The sequence below is a fragment of the Patagioenas fasciata genome, chromosome 9 (assembly GCF_037038585.1).
Source record: "Patagioenas fasciata isolate bPatFas1 chromosome 9, bPatFas1.hap1, whole genome shotgun sequence".
Classification (NCBI taxonomy): domain Eukaryota; kingdom Metazoa; phylum Chordata; class Aves; order Columbiformes; family Columbidae; genus Patagioenas; species Patagioenas fasciata.
This window is the reverse complement of record NC_092528.1, coordinates 23,844,956-23,864,476: the sequence shown is the minus strand read 5'-3', so window position 1 is coordinate 23,864,476 and position 19,521 is coordinate 23,844,956. Positions and strand designations below refer to the sequence as shown.

The following is a 19,521-nucleotide window of genomic DNA, read 5'->3' as shown; positions in this document are numbered from 1 at the left end:
AAATGAGAGACAGAGATTTGCCTAATAGCTTGACAGGCCATGAGGGATTAGATACTTGTGGGCTCGTGTAAACTTGTGGGACAGAGGTGTTGTAGCGTGGGTCTCCTCTTAGCTGTGGATAAATGCCTTGTCAATGTGGGTTAATCTTATTTGCCTTGTATTCCATTACTGCATTACAGGACACAACGTCTGCCAATTTAATCACTGTTGGAATTGAATTGTAAGCTTTTGTTTTGTGCATGCACCTCCTACATTATGCAGCACTTTCAGCATTATAGGGGTCAGTGAGTAACAGTAATTTTTAACTCATATTGGTGCAAGCTCATGAAACAGTTGCTCCCTTGGGACCAAAGGTACAATCACAGCTGGCTGAAAGCAGGTCCCTCTGGGGAGATCCACACTCTGTGAATCTGTGGCTCCATGCTTCTGTTTCAAACACTGCTGTTGACCATGTCTCTCCCTCCCCAGATGGCTCGTATTCCCTTCCCCTGAGCTGGGATCCTGCCTTGTCATCATGCTGTGCTCAAGGCAGCGTGCCAGCACTGGAATGGCACCTGTGAACCCTGAAGGACACCCCCAGAAAGCACCCACCTATTCTGGCACACTCTGACACCTGTCATTTGATTGAAAGTGGGAGTCAGTGGTGACCGTCCTCAAAGGCAAGTGGGCAATTAGCAGTGTGACTGGCATGTCAGGGCTGTCAAGGGATTCTAAAGAAAGTGGATGTGGGACTCCTCTGCTCCTGGGTCCCTTTACCTTGGTCTGATGGGTTGTGAGGGCTGGGAGTGTGCGGGGCTTATAGAGTATCATGGCTTTTGCAGCACCTCTCACTCCTGCTCCTGGCCAACCCAGGGAGGAGCAGCCAGCTCTGCTGTGCTAGGTTTGCCCCAAGGGCACAGGCCACGTTTGTCTTATTACTGTGTATGGTCCACACCACCCAGCCCCAGATTTAGCACACTTTTTAGATGTCTTCACATCACACACTCCATATCTTCCTCTTGTCCTCCTTACAAGTACACAAACAGCCCAGCAGGAACTGGCATCCAAACACCTGCAGCTGCTGGGGACACGTAGCCCTGAGTCCTGCTTGACAGATGCTCATCAGAGCTGAGAGAGCCAGGAAAATTCGCTGCAATGCATCCCTGGGGCTGGAGGCAGCCTCCCCCACAGCCCATTAGCATCTGCAAGGCACTGGAGGGGACAGTGCAAGTGGGAGGAAGAGCTCAATCCAGTCTCTTTTGCACCACAGTGGGCGGCATCTTGCTCAGTTGTGCAAATTGCCTGTCTGCTCTAGGGGGCCATAAGCCCAAATTGCTTCTTAGAAAGCCCACCCCCTCCTGCTCCCACTCAGCACAGGGGTCACCCCTTAGCACAGCCCCTCAGGCACAGGGAGATGGGACAACGTGTGTCAGTGGTCCAGGAGCACTGTGACAGCTTCACATCAGCAGTGACAGGGGAAAGGCTGTCTTGTGTGCACATACTAATGGCAGCCAGCTGGGCTCAAAAACTGCAGAGACAGTGGTGTGAACATGTGCCCTAGGTCTTGTCCCTGACACCTTCACTTGCCCAGCAGAGAAAAGCTGCAGGCACCCAAAGAGTTGTAAATAGAGACCTTGCAGGCTGGTCCTTTGCTAATGCCATCCTCAAGACAGCATTGAATGTGGATGGAAAGGACCGCAGAGCAGAGAGGTGTTGTGGGGGTTACCTCATGGGGCTTTCCCAGATGTCCCACTACATGAAATTCCATCCTCCTCCCATCCATTTCTTTGTGTCTTCCTTACCTTACAGGGAGTGGGAAGTTTTGAAAAGCCATGTGAGCACAGAGGGGAGAAGTTCTTAGTAGGGAGTCTGTAAAGAAGGATTTTCTCTCTGTTCTACAGACCTCTGTTGCCTCCCTGGCTCTACCCCTCCCACACCACAGTGCCCAGCCCTGGGCAAGATGGAAACTGGGAACCAAAATCTGGCCAGCACAGAGCCCAAAACACACCAGGGTATCCATTACATGATCTCAGAAGAGCCTTTACAAGCTGTGGAGTGGGACCTGGCGGAAAGAAGCACAGTTCACCTCCATGAAGGTGGCAAAGGTCTGGGACTGAAGCAGTGAGAGGTAAGGTTCACCTTACACAGACATTACTGCTGCACTCCTTCACGCTACAGCTTAGACGGCTGACCCCAGCAAGTGGCTTGGGAGAGCAGAGCTGGGAGAACGGGTTTGTACTGGCTGACCTCAGTTCTGCTTAGGGCAGAGAGACTTCATTTGTTTTGGGCCACCCCTGCAAATTCTGTGCTCTGGCTGCAGATTGAGATACAAGCGAAGGGAGCCTAGAGCTGCACCCTGCCTCAGGCTGGCTTTGCACAGCTCTGGAGGTACAGAGCTGGTCTAATGCACTTTATTACTGCTCTTTATTTTCAGACTCCACTAATGAATTCTACTAATGTGCAAAACCCTGCATGACAAAGAAGCCCTTGATCTTCTTCCACACCCTTCCTTTCTTCTAGCCCCTGTAACATTTCCTGCTGCAGCTGAGGATCCATCTGGGCTGGACAGCACAACTCAGCAGGTGGCAAAAAGTGTGTACTCCTGAAGCAAGACAGGTGAGCCTGCATCCTTCCTCTCCTGAGATCTTACTGCTGGTTCTTGTGTGGGGAGAAATCCTTGATCTTTACTAGGCCAGGAACTAGCTTGCATTTTGGCCTGGAGCTCATTTAAATCAAGTTATCTGGTAGCAGCCCCTGCTCTTCAAGGCAGTCCCAGGAGATTGTTGGGTTGGAGCAAAGGCAGCAATTGCTATCTGACTGATGGAGCTGTGCATATCACTCATGGTCCGACAGCCCTCATTCCTCAAACATAAAGCTTCTGCCACCTTGCCTTCCCTAGGCATGGGGGCCTTGTGGAGCAGTGCCATGTAGCAGCTTTTGTGCAAAACTGATCCTGCAGGGAGTAGGAAAAGGGCCCCTTCTGCCCTGGGCCTGATGCTGGGCAGACCATGGCACCTATTGCTAAGAGAAATCAACCATTTTTTCAGCCTGAGTGTTAGACTTTATAGATGGAATAAAATATGATTGAGAGGAGTGGTTATATATTGCCTGTGACTTTTGCATGTCTTAATTTAAGAGTTTACAGATTGCATAGTCCTGGGCTAGCCTAGCAGACAGCTATTGAGTGCCCAGAAAGAAGTTCTTTGGCCACCTCCATCTGTGCTGTCCAAATGTCTGTAGAAGAAATATCCTGGGAAGAGAACCCATCACACTGTCCATCACTGAATGCACTAGGCTCTTACCTCTTGCTGTGCCTGCAGAGTCCACTTTGTTCTCCAATTCCTTTTCTTTAACTGGCTCTGTCTTTACTTGTTGGAGTCCTTGTACTTAGACAAAATGCAAATTTTGCATAATAAAAGGGCTTCCTAATAGCTGGCAGTGCATCCTGCTGCTCCCTGTCTCCTGTTGCTGAAAATTAAACAGATGTAAAATTAGGAACTGAATGTCTCTGCATCTGGGGGTCCTTGTGCATAGCTGGAGATGAGAGTTGAAGATGTGCCCTTCTCCCAGGAACAGCAATTGAAGACATCAAGAAATTATAATCCCTAACAAACCTTCCTCCAAGAAATTTTGCTTAAATACTTTAACTCACACTGGATGTGTACATTTTTGCTCGTAGCTTTCCTTGCTTCTCTTGATTGTGCACTCCAGTGAAATCCCAGATCCTTCTCTGAGAAATGCTTTGGGATGCTCCATCCCCACCTACACTTTTGGACCCCTAAGGGGGACAAGCAAACAGAAGGGAAGGTTCACTGCAAGCAGAAAAGAAGTCAGCAATTTTCCTTTACCACAGGAGATTTTATGCAGTTCAGCATCTGCAGGCCCTAGTGCTGCATTGCCTTGAGTAATGCATGTTCCTAGACATGGTGCCCAGGCAGAACCACGTCCTGGTCCAAAGTCGTGCACACCAGTATTTTCTTTTCTTGGCATGCCCTAGTCCGCCTCTTTACAACAGGCTCCCAGTTCCCTGGCTTCATCTGAGGGTGGCAATCACATAAAGAGGCTGTAGTAAGTGAATTTAATTTGTCTCCTGCCCTAGCAGCAGACCCTCTTGGGTGGATGGTCAGAGTTTGTGTTTAAAAGCTCACTGCAAAAAGTAGTATCCATGGCTGATTGAGCTCACGGTGTATCCTGTAAATCTGCACTTCCCTGCTGTATTTGAGAACACGGGGTGTTGGGAAACCTTGAGAACTGTAAGCGGAGAAGGAGCCCCATTAATTCCTGTCTAGACTGGCTTCTAAGCCCAGGTTCCAGAGATGAAAGGGCACTTTATTAAGACAGGGCATAAATCCACCCTGCCAACAAGTCCACACTCCTCTGGATTATTTACACCTCTCTCCCTCCCTCTGGTCATTGCCTGTCCCTATATAATCTACATTAAAGTTCTGACAGGATTAAGCCAATATATCTTAACCTTTAAATATCAGGCTCTGTGCTTTCATTTCCACCATGTTACAAAAAAGACTTCATGTTTTTACAGATAGACTGAAAAGGAAAAAAAAAAAGAAGTAGGTGTCTAAGGAAAGGAGCTTGTTATGACTGAGAGATAAAGTGTGTGCTTAGAAGATTTTATCACAAATGTGGCCTTTGCTGTGCCCTACAGCTCCTCTCCCTGATGTGTCTGGCCCCGTGTGTCACTAAGGACCAGCCAGGGCCTGTATGAATGGAGCCATCTCGGCTCTGAGCATCACCTTTTGGGATGAGGGGTGACAGCCCCGGGCCAGGCTACATCCCCTTTCTTATTGGGGACTGTGCTCGGCTGCCATGGACAGGACTGGAGGGTGCAGAGGGCACGGGTGGTTTAGGACAGAGGCTCTGAGAAGGGCAGGCTTATTTCCTTCAGAGATCTTACAACTTTTCATTGCTCTTGCGGTTTTGCTCTTTTATTTTCTGTCACTGGAAAGTTCCTATAGATTATTTGTGTGGTTTTTGGTGCTCATGGAAAGAGCCACAGTGCTGTATGAGCATAGTAGATCTTGTCATCTGCTGTTTGCATGAGCTTCCCGCCTTCCCTTGCAGCCAGAAAATGGGGAGCGAACAGTGCCTATGGAAAACAGCCTCAAAGGGATTTTGGCACAAGTATATTTTTAGGCTGAAAGTGTAAAATGTGCATTCACTGTATCTTTGCAGCCCCTGGCTCCTGGTTGATTCCTGGTGTAGGTCCTGTTCAGCCGTAGCATTGAGGGGCAAGGGGTATAGTGATGTGGAGCATTAGTGAGGTGGGTGCTGTGCACTGAAGTGCAGGGCAGGCAAGGTGCCTGTAGCGACAGTCAGCAACATTTCTGGGTGATGTGGAAGAGCTGCAGCTGCAAGGTGACATGCAGGCACTGCTACAGGACTGGAGATCATGCTTCCCAGGCATCTGTGGGTCACCAGTAGCAGAGCAGATCAGTGCTTTGGCAAGAGAGTAACTAATACTTTGAATTAACTTGTTCGAAATAAGAGTTCAGAAACATGCTCTGATGCAGGACTGTCTTTCTGTTGCAGGCCCTGTGCACTGTTAGCTGATATAACCAATGTGATAACAGTACACGATGATAGAGCTGCACAACGCTTAGAGCTGTGTGACTTAAAGACATGCTGCAGATTTCAGCGCATTGTGGCAATGACAGGCTGAGGAAACCACGAGTCCTGTTGAAAGGACACTCTTGAATTTTTATGCAGCCAGACAGAGATCTCCATAGTGTCAAAGTTTGCTCAGGTCTACATTTCAGCTGCAGCACTTGCAATCCTTTTGTATGCATTTTCTCTTGCAGTTTTAGCAAATGAGTTTACTGGCATAGTCAATTTTAAGTCATTAACAAATGTTTACCTAAAGTGAGTTTGAAAACTATTAAAAAAAAAAATTGAAGTGTTTCAAAGATTTGCAGTAGCATTAAAGGTCAGCGTCATCTCCCCATTAAACACCCATCTTTGTCTCTGCATGTCCTACAACAGGTGGTTGTGCAGGTAATGAACATTGAGTTTTGCCTTTTTGCCTTTACTGTTGAATTTTGTGTTATATATCTGGGCCCTCTAAACAACAGTTATTAAACAGTTTCTATCCTTTCCCTTACAGCATTCTCCAAGCCGGAATTGCACAGTATAATCCCCACATCCTTTCTGTTCATACAGAAAAAATTTCCTGTGCCTTGTCATTTTTTCATCCCCAGATTTGTGTCGGGATGAGCAAAGGGGTCCAGAACCCCAGGAAACAACTGAGCACATGCCTAAATAAGACAAGAGCCTTATTGAGCCTGTCCCAGCTAGGAGCCTGTTCCCCCGTGCCCAAACCATCCTCCTCTGAGTGGGGAGAGCACGTGGCGGCTGCTGGATGCAGGGACGGGGCACGCTGTGTTTGTGTGAAGGACAGAGCTGGAGCAATAGGCTTTTGTGTAGCAGAATAGCCAACAGAGCCCCAGAATTACTTCCCACTGACTTTCCTTTGGTTCATCGGTTTCAGTATCTCGGTGGGTAGAGTCAGCAATGCGTCTTAAAAGCCATCTGTTAGTCTGGCCTGGGAGAGAAGACTGAAATACTCAAAAGTTAGGCAGCGTAAGGAGTAAAATCCCCAGAAAGTAGCAGATCTTTTTTTCCATTTTATGGAGCATATTTTCACATATTCGCCAGTCTAAACTCACCAGGAATTTTAGCAGGAACAGGCTCAGCTTCATGTTAGTCTCTTGCTTTTCCAGCTTTTTATACAAAGACTCTTGCAACAAAATTGAAAGACGGTGTATATGTGTAAGGACTAAGTCATTATTTGCCTACATGACTTAAACTTGATTAACAGTGTCATTAAATCTTCATGCTCTGTGTTGCGGGCAGTGTGTGTGAATACACTGGGTAGCTTGAAATTGGGAACTGCTGTTAGTGGGCTTGTCCCTGCGGCACAGAGCACAGCACAGTGCTCCCAAAATGCAAGGTAATTACCAGGACAGATGGCCCAGGAGGACCTTTGTCTGTCCCTGATGGTATCTGAGCTAGAGAGTCTGACAGCATCATGAGTGTCCCTGCATCGCCACGTAGTCATGTAGTTGGCTTCAGTGTAGATGTGCTCCCTGTAACTATCTTTGACTCTGTTCCCAGGCATGAAGAGTAGAGGTTTTATTACGTACATACTCAAATACATCCTCACTTAAGGGCAACAGATGGGTTAATGTGGATCACGGGGACAAAATCTTCCCCCAACCCCCCATCCACTGGATGTTGCACTGATTTTCTTGCGTGGACCTAGAATCACCCCATCTTTCGGCAAGGCACAGCACTCCAGCTCCTTACACACCCAGACAAGTGCTCAAGTACCTCTGATCTGAAACAGCTGGAAAAATGGCAGGCATTTCCCATGAGAAGCTGCGAAATAATTTTTAAAAAATTTGACCATTTCAACAATAAGTGGATAAAAATATAATACCCCTAAAACAAAAGAAATGTGGTTTTATAACCTACAGTCCTTCATCAGATAATACTGCTGAAGTAAGAGCTCCTGCCAGCTGGCATGTGTCCCATGTTCCATTTCCACCAGGAAGTGGGGAGAGAGAAGGAAATGGCTGGGATCCTCCAGGAACACGCTGACGTGGAAAACCCCACCACCTTTGTACTGGAAAGATGCTGCAATCACCTCTTCTAAAACAATGTTGAATAAGAGCTGGGGAGAATCATCACACAGAATTCTTTAAAGCTTTTCTATCTAGCCAAGTGGGGAGACATTTTTCTCTTCTGTTTAACTTGCCTGTTATTTCCTCCTTCTGGCATTTATTAATCTGACTGGTTAACCATTGAGTCCAGTCTGAAAACAGATATCAACACAAATACCGTTCTCCACGGTGGACTTGGAAAAGGCTCTGGCTGAACAAAGTCACTTCTCCTGTCTTCACTCTGAACAGCAGAACTAAATGCTGGAGACAGATATTTGCCATGAAATTCACACTAAAGGTTTCCTGTTTGGAGCAGCCAATAATGCCAGGGGCACCAGGATTTCCATTTGTAGACAAGCTGTATTTTGGCAGAGCCCTTCACAATTCATCAATAATTTGGGTGCTTCTGGCTATGCCGTATTCATTGCACCCATCCCACTCCTGATTAACAGATTCAGGAGCCCTAATCACAGGGCTAGTACATTCAATAACCATTGCTCTTTAATTGTTTCTGATCTTTCTCTCTTTCCCCCCAAGGGTTTTTTTCCTGCTGGAGGATATGTTTCTCTTTGAACTGTCTTTTCCTTTCAACATTTATCATTCAGGACTGCTTAAGTGCTGTTTCAGTGCAGAAGCTGCTTGCAAGCTGTAGTAGCTGCTTTTTTGGAAGTTTGGTATTTGCAGTATGTGATCCCACCCTTAAATCACTCAACATTCCCTTTCCTTTCCCACTGTGCACAAGACCCCTGCACCATACAACGTGCTTCTGGGAGAGCTGGGGTTGACCCCAGGCCTCCTGCTCCAGTTGTCCCACGTCTGACCCTGGGGGAGTATTTGCAGCGTATTTGCTGCAGGACCACAAAACTCTGAGTGTGGTCTGTGAGCAGTGTGCTGCATGATTAGTGAGAGGGGAACCAGAGTCAGGTGTGACGTTCAGGTTGGGGGCTGACACCCACTCCAGGGGGCTGTCCGTGCCCTGGAGTCTGGCCTTTCAGCCAGGCAGTTTTGCAAAGCGAGCCTTGGCACATTTGGAAGGTGAGCATGTGTTTTGGAGGAATAAGTGAAAAATAACATGAGGCAGAAAATAAAGTTACAGGCTGCTTCAAAGAGCAGACTTCTCATGTCCTATGGCTTATGTGTGGGTTTTTGTAACGTGGGGATAATTACTGGATTGCTCTTTCCATTTGCATCTGATTATTAAAACCAATAATACATACATTGGCCTGCAAGTGATTTACATGCACAGTTTTTCCTGTATATTGTTAGCTGACAGAACTGCTCGTGCCTGAGGAGTTGCAAAACCCCATGTTACTGTCACTGCTCTTATTCAAGATGCTCTGCAGCTCCTGTTTTTTAATCTCCGCTGGTCCCCACTGGAGCGGTTCCCAGAGGAGAACCTCACCATGCACCTGGGAGTCCCAGCCAGGCAGGATGCAGCCACGGCAGCTCTGTCAATATTGACTTTGCTGCAGGCTTTGGTGCACAGCGATGGTTATCTTGTTCACTTGGTAGGATTTAGCCCATTAGCACAAGTGTCTTGGAAGCCATTAAATACACAACATGGATGAAGTTAGAAAGTTGGGGGTCCTTTCAAATGGAGACATGTTAGCAGCCTGTGCAGGTTATACAGACCAAGATCTGCACTGTGGACTGAATACTGGGATATAGCGGGTGACAGCTGTAAATGGGACCCTTGCAAGGTGATCTCCATCCACCAGGCCTGTTTGCTTCCCATACAACTCTCTCCTCCTCTCCCCTGCATAGAGGGCACAGCAATTTGCAGGGTTTTCCTTGCTGGTGTGGCTGTGCAGCCCAGCTTCCCCAGCTCTGGCATTCGACTGGATGAAAACTTTCCACCATAGATATTTGCTTTTTGGGAAAAAGCATTTTGCACAGTATGAAACTTTCCATTGTATTTGGGATCAGTTTGGAGCAAACTAATTCCAGGTAAAGAAACCCTGCCTGTGAGAGCTGACTCCAGGGCACTGGCACCCCAGGTCACAGACAGCCGGACCCTGGGGACAGGAGTGCTGCCAGCAAAGGGTGGCACAGCCTGACCTTGCAAGCCTGCCCGTGGAAACACGCTGCTCTGAGGAATGGAGTTATGTTGGCTCAGGTCATGCCAGCTGGAAAGTCAGGAGAGAGCCCAGTGACAGTCTGGGCTGCTGTGTGCAAAGCCCTGGCTGCTTTTCTCAGCAGGGAGTGGAAGGCTCACAGGTAACAGGATTTTCTCCCTTGTGTGCAAGCCAGCTGCTTTCCTGGTAATGGAGGGAGCCTGTATTTGGCAGCCCTTGAGCTGTTGAAGGTCTGGGTGCTCATTTTCCGAGGGCACCCTGGTCCTCCCCAAATTTTCTGCAGAATCCACAGTATTCGTAAGGCTGCTTGCAGAAGAGCTCCGTGTTCACTGCATTCATCCTCTGCATGTTGAACTAAAAGGTGGGATCTTTAGAGGAAGGCAATAACAAGCTTCCATTAGTGCACAGAAAGTGTTTGCATGGTGTAAGCAGGGCGAGGTCCTGCAGGGTGACTGTTTATAGATGTGCAGTGCTCTTGGCTCACTCGTTGCTGGGAAAAAACAGGATGCGCAGATTTTGCTGTCCCTCGGCTGTGCCTGCTGTGTGAGGCTGCGTTTAAACCAGGAACAGGGGCTACAATTGGAAAACAAGGCCCATTAGTGTGTCGTATTACAGGTAGCTGAGCTCACCTGAGATGAGTGAGTTACCCAGCTGTCCGGGCTGTAGAAGCTGATGGGGGAGCAGCCTGGCTTGCTGCCGTGGGAGATGGGGATGGGGCAGGGAAACTTTTCTGGAGATGGGAGCTTTCTGTCTTTGGCTACAGCCCAGGAGCTTCTGTATTAGGGATGAGAAGAAAGGGAGGTGAGAAGAGAGACTCTGAGATCAGATTTAGGGCAACAGAAGAGTGGTGGACTCTAATGAGAGGCTCCAAACAGAAAATGGTGGGTGGCATCTGGCCTAGGACTGACACCTGAGTGTCCCTGGAGATCCAAAGCCTCTAACTCTCTGCCCTCTCATACTGCAAATAATCTTGTCCTCCTAGAGGAAAGGTTCAGAGGAGAAACGTTTGGAGAAGGGGATGTGCAGGGAGCTATCAAAAGCTTTTCTGATACAAACCGTGTTTTGGTGGGTGCACGCAGGTTCTGAGCTCATCTGAGCCGCCCTGCAAGTGGTGGCATGGCAAATACGACAGTTTTCACACTGCCCAATACAAAATGTATGCTGATAGCTTTATATTGCTTCCCGATATTATAAACCAACCTTCAGTTCATGTTAATGGCTTGATAGGGGACTTAAATGTTCTAAATTAGAACAAAACACCCGTGCCTCTGTTATTAGGAGGTCTTCAGCAACTAGGACAGGTTTAATCACTGAGTGGATAAATCTGCAGTTGGATTAAAGCCTGATTACCCTGTGATTAATCACTCTGTTATATTTCATAAAAAACACTAGGTTTACAACCAAGCCTAAGTAAGATGTCCACAGCACCTATTGTTACACTCAGGTCACTGATGCACATTCCTATTTTAACTTGATTCTGGTACTTTAAAGCAAAATAGGGCAAAGAAATAACTTCCCGGTTCTGTCAAAGCAGCACAACAATATTTCACTCTAGCTTTTTTCCAGCTAGAAAATAAGCCACTGTCCTTTGCCCTCTTTGGCTGCTGCAAGCCAGGGGCAGTTTCAGGACTGCTTTCACGCTGCTGTCTGGAAGCTTGGCTGTGAGTCTGGCTTTGCTTGGCAAGGGCTAGAGCAGCACCAGGCAAGCCGGCTTACGTGGTGACCTTAACACTGCGGCTGCTCCTGCCAGAGGCAGTTAATTTCCCCAAGCGCCATTCCTCAAGGTATTTTTGAGGGGCTCGTTTCTAATGACCTGCTGGCTGTGAAGTCGTGTCTCCAGCCGCCGGGTCAGAGGTTCCTCTGCAATGTCCAAGGGTAAAGCCGAGGGCTACATCATTGTCAAAGTTGGGAGAGGCAAACATTGCCCTGAACATTGTTTGCTAGGGGAGGCAGATTATGTTTTGCTGGGCTTTCCCATTAAATCCCTATCTCCTAATAAAATACTACAAGAAAAAAATTCGTTGTTCCTGCCAAATTTAACAGGAAATTGAGAATAAATATTTTACTTCAGCAAGCTTGCTTTTTAGCAGCCCGAGATTTTCCTGAGGGTACATAGACGCCTGCTTGGTCTATCCTTTAAGCCAGACCTGGCAGAGCCACTCACTGCAGGGGGCTGAGCCCAGCTTGAGACCACACCAGAGCCAGGTTTTCTGAAGCGGATGCAGCTCTGCCTGCTGTCACACTTTCCCATTCACCTTCTACAGGCTTTTCTCACAGCTGAGCTTAAATACAAGGAGAGAAATATGAGTTTTGCTTACAAACATGAAATCAGCTTTATGTAATACCAGTTTGGGGCAAAAAAGGAAAGATTTTAGCCTTTAGCTATCTAGAGATAGCAAGGGCACTGCTGTGCTGTAGGAAAGGGGCTGAACACACAAGAGGGGGTAAATGAGCTGAGACAGAGCGGCAATCACAGTGTGGCAGCTATTGATGAGCCCTGGCCTGGGAACAGCTCTGAGAGGAGGGTCTGCAGAACTGCTCAGGATATGGCAGCGCTCATCTGTCGTGTTGTGTGGAGAGAAAGGAACAGATATTAAAAGTGATAAACAGCCTTAATGGCAAATGGAAAGCCCAGATAATAGAGCAGGAACAAAATGCAGTTTTTCTGCATCTACCAGGAAAAACAAATCTTTCTAATCCGGAGAGAGAAAAATTACCAGTGCAGCCCAAAAGCAAGGGAGAAGGCAACCGGTGCATAATGAACTAAATAAACTATTATATAAAAGCCTTGTCAAAGCAGCAAAAGATGTTTTTTACATGTGGATTGTTTTTTTGCACAGGTAGCAAGGAGGCTGATGTGGGAGAGGCGATTGGCACCCAGGAGGGCACAGCAGCCTGCAGCCCACCGTTCCCACAGCGTGACCCACATCCCTGGCCAACCCAGCTGCCTGAACAAAAACTATCTTTCCCACAGCATGAAATGAAGTCCCCAAGACTACGTGGGCCCATCCAGGTCCTTTACAAAGGTTGCAAATGGCAGTAGAAACAGCCAGGGTATGGGCCAGGGCACAGCAAAAGTTTGCCAGGCAGCACATGGAGGTGGGTGAGCTGGAGGAGGGCTGAGCATCCCTGGCATCATCTGCACGCGCTTGTGATTGTGGCTGAGTCAGAGCTGCAAGAGGTTGTGTTTTTTCCAGCTGAAGGGAAGCTTCTGCCATGTATTCACCTGCTTCTCAGTGCCTGCCAGCTCTTAAACTGGACGTTCAAAAGCCCACACAGAGTATTTTCATCAGGTGAGCAAAAGTCTTCTCTACGCACATAATATTTTGCCATACAGCATCATGCCACGTCTTCCTAAGAAAGCTTCATCCTGCAGGAAGTCTCTTTAGTTTTCCTGTTTGTTTTTCCTCTCTTGCCTGATGGATGCAGACCCATGTCTTCCAGAAGGCACCATCAAGCTCCACAGGCTGAAGCTTGAGGATGCCTCTCATTGTGGCAGCTGTCCCAGGGCAGCATTTCATCTGCAGCACCACCCCAGGGTTCTCCACGGCCATGGGACAAACCCCAAGGGATAGAGCCCAAACTTCCCCTCATGCCCTGCTGCTGCTCAGCTGAGCGAGTGGCTCGTGCCCTTACTCCATCAAGCCCAGAAAGCCCATCTCTGGCCTGCCCATGCTCCCGGTTCTTTCTCCCAAAACTTCTGGGGGTTACTTTGGCATCACAAGGCTGTCTTGCATAGCTGACCTACTTGAGCTATGAGTCAGGATTTTCTCAGTGGTTTTGTTGCAGCCCCAAACCTTAGGCCTTTTAAATGTCCCAGACCAAACAAGACACCTTTGATTTCCACTTCCATAGCGCAACATTTGGTCAGTTGTAAGAGAAGCACTTTGTGGTCGAAGTGCTTTCAATTCCAGGGAACACCAAGCAGGGAGTGCTTACTTTTCTATAATATTTTTTAAATTACTTGTAAATTCACTCATGAAGATGGAATTACCTGTTAAAGATGCAGCCTTTTGCTAAAATCTGATAGAAACAGCTTTGTTTTCTGTTTAGCTGTTTAGATAGCTAAAATCAGTCCCATACTACCTGCAGGTTTCATCCTGCTATATTCTGGGGGGACTTTTCACAGGCTACAGATTAGACTAGATCAACAGTCTCATACGGACACCAGAGAGGTAATTATAGCTATAAATGAAATGGTATTTCTGCTGTGATTGACAGCAGTAAAATGCAAAAGAAAAGATGAAAACAAAAAGGGAATAATATCAGAAAGAATGAAAAGGAAGGGATAGGAGGGATTTAGACAAGCACACTAAAGGAGGCATCTTCCTCTGATGGATCTGGAAATCCAACTAACAGTTTCATCAGGGAGAAACAGAAAAGAAATACCGTTGACTATAAAGACTTGTTATTTTTTGTTCCCTAACCACACATCAAGGATGATTCAGGCATCCTCCTAGGAGAGAGAAAATCCTTTGGCGAATGTTAGTGAAACCCTGGATTTATGACATGCAGCTCTGCAAACTGCCTCTTTTCTGGCCAAGCCATTCTTGGGATTGGCCTGCGTGAAGGACAGCGGGAATGCTGGGGAAAGTTGCTTGGTGAGCTTTTAATGTGGTTTCCATGGCTGGAAAAGTGTGGCTGGGTTCCCTGCCTTCTTCTAAGTGGTCAAAACAGCCGTTTTATTTAAAGCATGGCTTGAGGTCTCAGGTGTGTTACAGGAAACCAGCACAGCAGGGAGAGACCAGACCACATGCAATGAGCAGCTCTGGGAGATCGCTTGTTTTGCTTGAGAGTCTTTGCAATGGGCTGGACTGAGAAATCTTGATACTGGCAGCCCTTTGCACACTGCAGGTTCCTGGGATGCTACTAAGAGACCGTACGGATGCCACACAGGTGATGTGCACACATACTGCACTGGCATCCCAGCTGCTGCGTTTGTTTGCTCTGGTTTGGTTTTGCTGTCAAATGACAGATTCTTTTTACCCAGCTCTCAGACATGAAGTCATTGAGTTATTTGGCTACCTGAGTCCAGCTTTCTTGAACTCACTGGCAGCACAGGACACAGTCTTGACAGACTGGACTTGCTGTGTCTGAAGCAGAGTACAATGCTCCTTTATGCAGGGTTCCTGGACTGCCCAGGTTAGGTTTTGTTTGACAAAGCCTCTTTAATTTATTTTTTTTTTCTTTATGGAGTTGTGAAGAAAAAGATTTCTTTCTTCTGTCACTCAATCCTCAGCCTGGAGTTTGTGCAAAACAGGTCTGTGACCCTAGAGCTACGTTTCAGGTTTGCAAATAAACCTGCAACCCGTTTTGTAATCAAATTTGTGGACAATAAAGATGCTGTGATTTCAAACCTAGAGAAAAAAAGATGGGGCTGGGAAGCCAGGGAATTATAATACCATTTATTCCAGCATCTCCTGCAAGCTCTGTGCAGAAAATTACACCATTGCTCTGTGTGCAGCTTCCCTGTGTGTCAAGCGGCACGAAGCAGTTGCGAGACGTCTCACAGAAATGGTGTAGACCTCTCCCCATGTTTCCAGAGTGCCTGAGGTCCTCTCGTAAAGAGGATGAGAGAAGTGAGGCGGGTGGAGGGAGTTTCCTCTGAAAGGGAGAATCCAGAATGAGAAACACATTCAGCCACAGCAAACAGCAAAAACACACGTGCTTTGATTCCAGGAGCCAGACCATGCGTGCCTCACATGTGCGGCTGCCTAGATTTATGGCCTGTTATCCTCTGAGGCAATTACTGGGGTTTGTTTTGGGGATCTGCATGAGCGATGTGCAGGTTGCCCACATAGCCTGGCCTTCTGGGAAATGACACGGTGCTTGCTCCGCCAGCGCTCACCGTGTGCTGCGGCCGGGAGCAGCTGTGCTGGAAAACCACCACGGAGGAAATCACAAGTTAGTGAGTCACTGGGGCTGCTGCCAGCCTGTTAGGAGTCTCTCCATAACTCAGCTTTCATGTGCCTCTCCTGCGCTGAAGCAGGCTCAGATGCCACCTTGAACAGCGGAGTGGTTGCTAGCAGGTAAGCGAGGAGTGGGAGTCCATGGACAGATGGACCTGGTTTTCTTTCTCTGGTTCCAAAGGGACATGAGTGCTGTGGAGGGGAGAAGTCGCTCTGGCAGCCCTGAGCCCCACCTCCCATGCTGCCTGCAATGCACCCAGCGCACCTCCCAAAGCTCAGCAGAGATGTCACCTCACACCCTTTCACCCTGCCCAGGAAAGGTGCTGCTTGGGACGTGCCCAGGAGCACACTCTTGACAGGACACTTTGTTTTTTTGCAAACATCGATAGTGAGGTCTTCCCAAAGCTGTTTGTGGCTTTGGTCCAGCTATGAGGTGCAAGTGGTTCAGGCTTTATCTGTGCATTGGGAGTCCACTCGCAGATGCTCTGGCCCAAGATCACACTCCTGTGCCTCGGGCTGAACCGCATTTACATCACTTGCATCTATGAGAACCATGAGAAAGCTGCTGTAAGTGTGTTAAACAGGCCTCCAAGCCGCAGCCCCAGGGCAGAGGTGCTTCCTGCGCACCTGGGCGGCTCCTGGAGACAGGACTGGAGAACGAACCCCTGGGAGAAGAGGGTGAGTGTTGTGCTGCAGGACACAGAGCACGGCTGCCTCCCTGGGGCTACCCGCAGCTGCTCCTGCCCGCATCCCGGGAACAGCCCCAGCTCATCCCGCCACCCCACAGCTCTTCCTTAATCCCTAACAAGTGAGAAGTGGGATACAGAGCAAACAGCTTCCAAACGCGTGTGCTGGGGGCTCTGGGCTGGGTCTTGCTCCGCTTAAAGCCAGCAGCAAAATTCACAGGAGACAGAGGTGCTAAAATACTTCCTGGCTGAGTATCCAATGCTGTTTTCCTTGGAACTGAGAGGGGGTCTGTGAGTGCAGTTTTGTCAGTGAGCAACATCAGGTATTTTCAACATCAAAACAGACAAGAGAGTGAGAAGCATCTTCTGTGGAAACATAGCTGGATTAAACCTACATTTGGGATTTGCGCACAGAAATGGTTTTACTGCTTTCTCCTGCAAAAAACTAACAATAATCCTGGTTTGGGGACTAGAGGCTTTTAAAGTAATGAAACTATTTTCTTGAAATCTGAGTTCTAAAAGCAGCCCATTCTGCACTGAGTTTCTGGAAGAGTTCTCACCACATTTTTCAGCCAAGTCTGTGCAGCACATTGAAGAGAAGCTGCTAAATTAATGTATACTGTGATTAAGTTACAAAAGACATTAAGTTTATTTCTCTGTTTTAACACGTTCCCCGCAGCAGCAAGGAGCGCTGGTACTGCTGCCCAAGAGGCGAGGATGGCTGGGTGATCTGCTCCCTCCCAGCCTGCCCCAGATTTAGATCTGCTTGTGTTCCTTGCACTGATGAGTGCTCAACTTGCCAGCAGTAGAAGATCCCTCCATGATCTGGTTCTCGGCTGGTGACAACCATGGAAAGATCAGGGTGCTGGGGAGAGATGTCGAGGAGGACACTTGGCGGCAGGGTAAATGGTTACCTAGAAGTAATGCTGTCTTGCATTTTTTTGATCAACCAAACTTTAAACTCACACTTGGACTTGCTTTAATTTCCACATGCAAACTAGCCTGAGGTAGACGGGTCCCTCAGACTGCTCAAGGATGAGCTCTGGTGAACCTTGATGGGGCAAACTCTGTATTTTCCACTTGCTCTGTCACCTTGCAGGAAGCACCCATAGGTTTTCAATATTCTCTTCAGCTGCCCAAAACTCTACTCAAAAGCTCAATTCAGGACCTTCAGGTGTGAAAAATTTTGTCTCAGCTTGGGCATGACAGTGGGCAAACTTCACAGACGGTGTCAGAAATGCTCATGAAATATAACAAGATGCCTTTTCTGGGTGGCAGCAGTAACACTGACTGACATCGTGAGCCGGTCGTTGTGTAAATACAGCACAGCCAATGTTTGCAGCAGCTGAAGCCATTTATGAACTGGGATGACATTGAGTGGGTAATGTTGGTGGAAATAGATGAAGAATAAATGTAAAGGAAGAATATAACAAACATACTTTGAATTGAGAAAGTTGTGTGCATTGTGTTGAGCTGCTCTTCCACCATAAAGTTGAATTTCCTGGTTTTGAATAAATGAATGAGCTTACTATTTTAAAAACAATCACCATAAATGAAACACACGACAAGGTGACACCTCTGTCACCACAGCCCACAGTGAGCCAGGAAACACCTCCCAGATTATACAGTAGCTGTAATTACTGTGCACTTTGCTCATCTTTTGTATTAGCTGTCTGCCTTCGAATTCTGCTCATCCTATTGCCTATCCCAGCAGATACAGGCTCCCTCTCTGCTCAGCGGCTGCTTCTGCTGTTCAGCAAGTGCCACTTTCTTTTCTGGAGTGGCTGCTCATCAACCGAGGTGACAGCTGAAAACATACCTGGGGACAGCCAGGGCTGCTCCCTGCACGGGAGAGATGAAAACTGGATGTCCGGGCACTGTGAGGCCACCTTCTATGTGTCTGGAGTCAGCTGTACAGGTGATGCTGGTTAAGCACATGACTTCTTGGTGTGAGTTAGTCTTGATCTTCTCACTGAATGCTTACACAGATGTCCTTTGGGTCTTGTTAACATGTGTCTTCAATTAATTTTCATCAGCAGGGCTAAAGAAGAACACTTTTCCAGTTGGAAAATGAGATGCCTGGTGTAGTCCAAGTGGCAGGCTTTCAGGCCAGGTCTGCTTCCATTCAAACTCCTAAGGGCTAATTTTCCAACATGCAGAGAGGCAGCCGCAGCTGGCGGGGCAGCTAGCATGGAGCTGTTCGCACCCAGCACCCAAAGCGCAGAACAGTTTTACTATTGCAGGATCACTCTCCCATAGCATCATCTCCTGGAAAGTGGCTCAACACAAAAGTTTGAAAAGAAGACACTCTCTCTCAGAGCCGTGCATGGGTGCAGACACTCTCAGCTCTTCCCACATCACCACCCACAGAGGGCTTTCCGCTGAGCATTGGTGTCCAAGACATCACAGCATCCTCCTCTGTCCCCTGGAGCTGCCTTGATGTCAGGACAACAACAAAAAATCCACTTATTTCAGCCATGTAGACTTTAAATTGCTTAATCTTAAAAGACGCCGTGAAGACATACGAAGTTACATCACTCACAGCTTGAATCAGTCACTGCCAGTAATTCAGGTGGGATCTGTGTGGGGCAGATCACCTCACCTCTGCATTTTGTGGGGCAACCTTCTTCTGAAACATCTGATCTGGGTTCAGACAAAGAGAAAACAGGTCCAGTGGACAGTTCCCATCCTGTCTCTCTGGCCAGGGTCACCCTGTCTCACTGGGTGGAGCGTGCTGGCGGTGTTTTTGCGTGGCAGGTACAGGGGAGCTTACAATCCCAAACACACTGTGGTACCACTTCATATTTTTATTAGAAGGGCCAAATTCTGGAGGGATTTGAGTAATATTTCCTGCTCTCAGGCCATCTTTAGGATTTTATCATTTTGTTTTGAGCTAGAAAACAACTCAAACAGCCTTTGGAGACTGTGATTTAAATGGTAAATCCACACGAACAAAGAGGCGATGGAGATCAGATGAAAATGTAAACAGCCAAAATCTCTCTCTTTCCAGCATACCTAGAGACGTGTCAGCAGCGGGTACGTGGATAATGACCCCTTGTCATTCCTAACATACTGTTGAAAATTACGGAGCGCAGTGTGAGCGGGTTCGCTTTGCACGCCTGCTAATGCTCTGTGCTGCTGCGGCTCTGATTTCTAGTGGCCATTTCCTAAGCTCTGGATTCCCTGCAGCAGGGCA

General features: G+C 47.7%; 1 long non-coding RNA gene across 7 annotated transcripts in view; it reads left to right on the top strand.

Moving 5' to 3' along the window:
* The window catches only part of LOC139828651 (uncharacterized), a 42,986-nt gene extending 27,222 nt beyond the window's left edge, over positions 1-15,764 (top strand). For 5 of the 7 annotated variants that reach the window (XR_011740543.1, XR_011740544.1, XR_011740542.1 and 2 more), the window contains 4 exons: positions 469-659; positions 1,881-2,107; positions 2,414-2,595; positions 12,571-15,764. This is a non-coding gene — a long non-coding RNA (uncharacterized lncRNA). Of the gene's footprint in view, positions 1-468; positions 660-1,880; positions 2,108-2,413; positions 2,596-6,097; positions 8,810-12,570 lie in introns of those variants that run through there. The other 2 variants (XR_011740541.1, XR_011740540.1) reach the window with 2 other exon arrangements.
* Positions 15,765-19,521: the final 3,757 nt, after the last annotated feature.